Consider the following 6268-nt stretch of genomic DNA (forward strand, 5'->3'; position numbering starts at 1 on the left):
AAGACATCCTAATAACCGTTGGAGTTCTTTTTTGTCTAGAATTTGATCTGAAAATTTATCAGCAAATTGTATTGATCTGTCTATAGGGGTGATTGTTCCTTGATGGATATTGTCTTAGAAATCTGATAGTAGTTTTGAATAAAGTGATCTTTTTAGCAGATACAACTAATCCAGCATGCTGGACTGCATGAATAAAGGTATTTATATGTTTAATATGTTCGTCTACAGATTCTGAAAAAATAAGAACATCATCAATGTAGACAATCATAAATTGATAGTTGACATTGAAAACTTCAATCATTATTTTCTGGAATTTAGATGAAGCATTTTTTAATTCAAAAGGCATAACATTCCATTCATATTGTCCAAATGGCACATTGAATGCTGTTTTATATTTATCTTCTTATTTATTTTGAATTGACCAGTATCTTGACTTCATATCAAATTTGGAAAATATGCAAGCATTGGCTACTCGGTCTAGTAAATCTTTTTTATTAGGAATTGGATATCTGATCCATTGTAGAACTTTATTTAATGGGTTGTAATTGATAACAAGTCTAGGAACTCCTCGTTCCTTTTCAGCATTTTTATTGACATAGAAAGCTGCACAACTCCATGGTGATAAGCACGGTCTAATGAGTTTTTTAGCTTGGAGTTCAGTAATTTTTTTTCTGCACATTTCAAGTAGTATAGTATTCGTTTGAATTGGCCTTGCTTTAATAGATATTTGTCTTTCATCAAATCCAGGTTTATATGGAAGATTGATACTGTGTTTTTTCCTTTTCCAAAAGGCATTGGGATGTTCACTACAGATAGAAGTTTCTATTTGTTGTTGAAGTTGTTGAATTCTTTGTAGTATCAACGGATTTTGTAATTGTTCTTCTATATGTTTATATTTAATTTCTTGTTTCAAAGTACAGAGAAATTTTTCTTTGTTTTGTAATTGGCTTTTTACACTATTTATTTCTTTGAGTTTTGGTTTATGAATGAATTCAAAGTGTATAGGGACATTCTGGTAAATATATGTTAGTCTTGTATGATCTATGGATAATGGATATAATAATGTAAGGAATGGGACTCCAAGGATGACTGCCTGACTAAGACCTTTTACCATGATAAATGGTGTTTGGATACACTGGTGATTATTACATACAGAAGCCTTTGATAAATTATAATTTATAAAGAGTCTACTACCATCTGCAGTATTTAAGATTTGAGTTGTTTTATCAAAATATTTTGTTGGTACAAGTCCTTCATTGATACAGTTTAAATCAGCTCCTGAATCTATTAAAGTTGATGTTTGAAATCTATAATCTTCTGCTACTATGATAGTTACTTCAATAAGCCATTTTTGGATTATAATTTTGTCCAAAAGGTTAACAGAAGTAGGCTGTTCTGTTATTAGAAGTGGTTTAGTTCCTGAAGTTTTTGGAGTATCTTCTGGAGGATCAGGACTGTATGTTGTGACTAGATGATTGAATTCTACTTCATCTGTATCTGAATTTTGATTGGATAGATTCTGTAATTCTAAGATTTTAATTCTATTTTTCAACTGGTGTTTTACTGAAAGGAGGTGTTTTTGCTTTTGTTTTAGCTAAATTTATAAATTTGATAATAACAGATCTTTTTTCCTCTGGATCTATAATTTTTTCTATGAGATCTAAAATTAGATTATCTTCTTGTGATAAAGTATGAAGATTATGTGAGGGGATAGGACAAGCACAGGTAGATTCTTGCATTGGATGAGATGATTCTGTATTAGTAGAAGATTCTGAAGAATCAGATGACTATGTCCATATAAAATTATCTTCTTGGATATTTCCTATTAAAGATTCATTGGAATCTGTATTTGAAGAGGATGTATCATAATTGATAATATGATATAATTTTGATTTGCCTGACTCATCTAGTTGTAGTGCATCTATTTTCTTTTTTAATTTACATTGGTGCTTATAGTGGCCAAGTTTTTCACATTTATAACATACTGGTATTTTCTTTTTATTTTTAGAGTGGGGAGAAAACTTTTTTATAAATTTCTGTTGTGTAGATTTCTTATATTTTTTATGTACTTTATCCGTTTTATATTTTTCCTTATATTTTTTCTTTTTCTTATATAGTAGTTCAGGTTTATTTTTTCTGTCTATATGGTAACCAAACTGTTCACAAAAATCACCAAGCTCTTTGCGCTTAGTAATTTGTTGTTTATCAAGTTGGCGTTTAAGTTTTAGGTCAGTACATAATGCTAGTCTTTCAGCACATATTTCTGTTGATAATTCTCCTAATGTGTATGCAGAATATATGATAACTCCATTATGTTTCTTTCTAAGTCTTTTTTTGACCTTTTCTGCAAATAAGTAAGGAATGCCAGCTATAAATTTTTCCTTCTAATGGTCTAGTTGACAATCTTCTCTTATCAATAATCTTGAAAAGAATACATCTTTATACCATTTATAATGAGATAAGGTAGGACATCGTAGGTTTGACAGCAAATATTCCGATCTTGCTGCTAATAGAGTTGTACTTCCTACAAAGTGGAGAGTAATAATATATATTAAAGTGTTTACTGCATCACTTTCTGTATATATTATTTCTTGATTTTGTTCATTTCTGGCTGTCCATTCTCTAGTATTGGTAAGGATTCTATTTTTTGTTTCATCATCAACATAGAAATCCCACTAGCCTCTTAACCAGCCAGTAAGTCTATTTACTATTGCTTTGGCAACCTCTTGATCAGGATTGTCAGCCATTTTATTGGCTGAGGCAAACATAGTCATGTGTCTCATTACATCTAATATTTTTAGATCGGATAGACCATCTATTGTCCAATTGACAATTGATCTTCCTGAATAGGAAACAGCCTGTTGTATAGCTTCTTCTTCTAATTGTACATCAACAGGTGTAGGTCTTTTATAATATAGTAAAGCTGTGATGGGTTTCCATGTTTTACCATACGCTATCCTATTTAGATCATTGGTTGAGGTATCCATAAACGCAGTTTCTGTATTGTCTAGAGTATCATCTATAATTGGTTCCTCTTCTTGAAGCATTAAAGTTTCATGCTCAGGAATCTTCAATTTTCCTTTATCGGATGATTCTCGAATATTGGGTAGAGGTACAGTAATACTCAGTATGGGTATAGGAATACTTAATTTTGGAGAAGGGATTCTTTTGATATCTAATTGGGCTAGTTTGGAGATTAATTGATCGATTAGTGTTTTATTATCTTCGCCTATATGGAATTTGGTTTTATTAAGTTCTGGAGGTGGTTTAAATAAAACAGTTTTAAGAATAGGAGGGGTTACTCCCTTAGGTTGAGGAGTGACCAATCTTTTTATTCGTTCGGCTTGTTGTCCTAAAGATTGCATATATAGGTTGGTATAATTGTTTTGTTAGACAATATGTGGTAGTAATTCATGCTTTTTTCCTATATCCTTATATATAACCTTATAAAGTGTTGCAATAATTTTATATAGAGATTGTGGTGGTTCACCTTTAACTGGTGGAGTTTTTGCACATTTTAGTATAATACTTTTCTCAGGAGGATGTGTACTAGAAGTAGTAGTTCCATCTGGACTTATATAGGTCTTTTCCTCTATTGTTTGAATATTAAATTGAGGAATTTGAATGTTATATTGAGCACAAATTTCTTGTTACCAGATAAAGAATCATTTTGTTTCTCTTTCCTCTTGTAAAAATTTATTGTATTTTTTATGGAATAATTCTACTAATCTAGGTTGAAATGATTTCAGATACCATTCTCGAATTCTTTGGTTTTCTTGGGATAAATAATTAGCTTTTATATCTTCAAGATCTATTTTTTTCTTCTTTTTTGTTAACTTATATTCTAAGTATTCTTCTATGTTTATATCTTCTTCAACTTGTAACGTGAGTATTTGAAAATCTGCTATGTCAAGTTCAGATGTATAGGTAGGTATGACTACGTGATCAACTGTTCGTTTTCCTCCTTGTAGTTGTAAGTCTGAAGATGTTGTAGGTATTGATGGAGAATGAAGGATTATAACTTCTAGGGTTGTATGACAATATTTTCTTGCTGGTACTAATGGCTTTTTAATCTTTTTTCTATTGATTTCTATATCATCCTGTATTATGGGTTGTTGAAATTTGATTTCAATATTTCCATCTTAATGTTCTATTATTTGGTTGGGAATATTATTCAATGGTACTTCTTTTGGTTGGTTTGCATTTTGGATTGCCCATGATTGAGGTAGAATAATATCTGACCAAGTAATAGTTTTGGGTATAATAATGTTTGATTTTTCTATATCAGTTTGAAATAATATGGTTTGATCCATCTTATCTGTTTGCATAATATTAGGACAAAGGGTATTCATAACTTTGTAATAGGTATTCATAACTTTGTAATAGATACGATATACGATAGCTAAATTTTGAGAACCATGAGTCATATTGAATCCATGAGTCTTAAGATTTATGGTTAATATGTCTAATATATTAGGGTCGGTTAATGAAACAGAGAAATTTGGAAAACAGTTAAAATAAATGGGTCCACTACGAAAGCTGGATTCAACCATGCCTAGGAGTGAGTCCGAAAACTTATTGTGCCGCGTATCTCTTAGGCATACAAGCACTGAGTTGTTTAATCCTAAACGGGTTAAAGGTTTTATGGCTATTTGTATTAATCCAATATGTAAATACTTATACTTATTCTCTTTATGTTTTTCTATTATCTTTCTGGATAACAGTTGGAAGTCTTCTCGGTTCTGTGTTACTGATAGACTTTCTTCCACTGTTTTAATAGCATATCCAATTTTAAATTTAAATGTTCCTTTGTGATAAATATATTTAATCGGTACTTTGGGAATATTCCAATTTTGTATGACTTTCAACATCATTTATCACTATTTCTTCCTTATTTTTGATTCTTAAGGTTTGAGTTTGAGTTACTGTATTACCTTTAAGATTCCTAATTAAATTTGCTATCTGTAGGTTGTGGATAATGACAATCTGGATTATCAAGGGTCCAGCGTGTTCCCCTAAGCGGCTCTTCCTGGCCTTGGCGGGTACTTTGCCTAGACTTCTTTTGTCTCTTGCCTTAACTCTCGGACCAACTTTCTTAGATTTAAATTTAGTTAGGTTTCTACAGTAATACGGTTAACGTTTTACTGTCTTGGCTCTGATACCAAAACGGACTGGGATCTACAGTGAATGTCTTAGAGTAGGTAGGTGAACAGTAAACTATTATATTTTACTATTACTTATAAAATACGATAGTAATTGAGACAAAATAGGAGTATGCAGATAAAAGGAAAGACATATATATCTATAACAAACCACTGTGTGTCGGTGTGATTGCCAATTTTGATACTAAATACCAATTTGAATTGCATAGTAACAAACCATCAAACTATATTCTACATTAGCAAACCATCATACAAAGCATAATATTGTATGGTACAGACCAAAAGAGAAACTTCAAACACTTACAAAGAGAAGCTTCAAACACTTACAATGTACAAATACAGTAACTGGAAAACAGTTTCCAGTGCTGAGGACAGTATGAAGTGGGCGAAAATGAACAGTTTTTTCGCCCATAGGCTCGGCACCGTCCGATTTTTTTGGACAGCGTGGATTAAAAGATCGCAATGGACATAGCATGTCCATGGTGGTATTTTTTCACGCAAAAAATACTGGAAACTGCCACGACTCCTGTAGATTCGTGGTGGTTTTTAAGGCAAAACTGCAACGGACATAGCATGTCTGTGGCGGGGGAAAACACTTTTTAATTTCGCCTATAGGTGTTTTTAAGAGTTTTCGTGTGTGGGTATATATATATATATATATATATATATATATATATATATATATATATATATATATATATATATATATGTATATATAGGAAAAAGTTGGGATTAGCCCACTTAGCTCATATGAGCCTTGGCCGATTTGACGATTAAGGATGTTCGGTAGTGTTTGAAGTTTATTTATTTATTATAAATTCAAATCACTTGAAATTTTAGGTGTGTGTTTATAAAAAATAGGTGAATCTTCGAAAAATATCAAAAAAATATTTTGTATGAAATAAAGTTATCAAAATACCCTCGAAAATTGTTTGGGGGTATTTTGGTCTTTTTTCATGAATACTTTTTATATATTTTTGTTAGGTGCGCCTTGATGAGAAGATCATACGCCTAAAATTTCAAGTAATTTGGATTTGTATAAAAATAAATAAAATTTAAGTACTGCAGAACATTCGTGATCGTCAGATTGGCCCAGATTCAACCTG

The 6268-nt window shown here is 31.3% G+C and overlaps 1 protein-coding gene across 2 annotated transcripts in view; it reads left to right on the top strand.

Moving 5' to 3' along the window:
• LOC18427234 (Tetratricopeptide repeat (TPR)-like superfamily protein) overlaps positions 1 to 5267 on the top strand; it is a 29194-nt gene extending 23927 nt beyond the window's left edge. For both annotated transcript variants that reach the window (XM_088857295.1, XM_088857297.1), the window contains exon 4: positions 4969 to 5267. The gene's annotated coding sequence lies outside the window, so the exon portion shown is untranslated. The remainder of the gene's footprint in view (positions 1 to 4968) is intronic.
• Positions 5268 to 6268: the final 1001 nt, after the last annotated feature.

This window comes from Amborella trichopoda, chromosome 2 (genome assembly GCF_054954075.1).
Source record: "Amborella trichopoda isolate Santa Cruz 75 chromosome 2, AtrichopodaSantaCruz75HAP2 v2.0, whole genome shotgun sequence".
Taxonomy (NCBI): domain Eukaryota; kingdom Viridiplantae; phylum Streptophyta; class Magnoliopsida; order Amborellales; family Amborellaceae; genus Amborella; species Amborella trichopoda.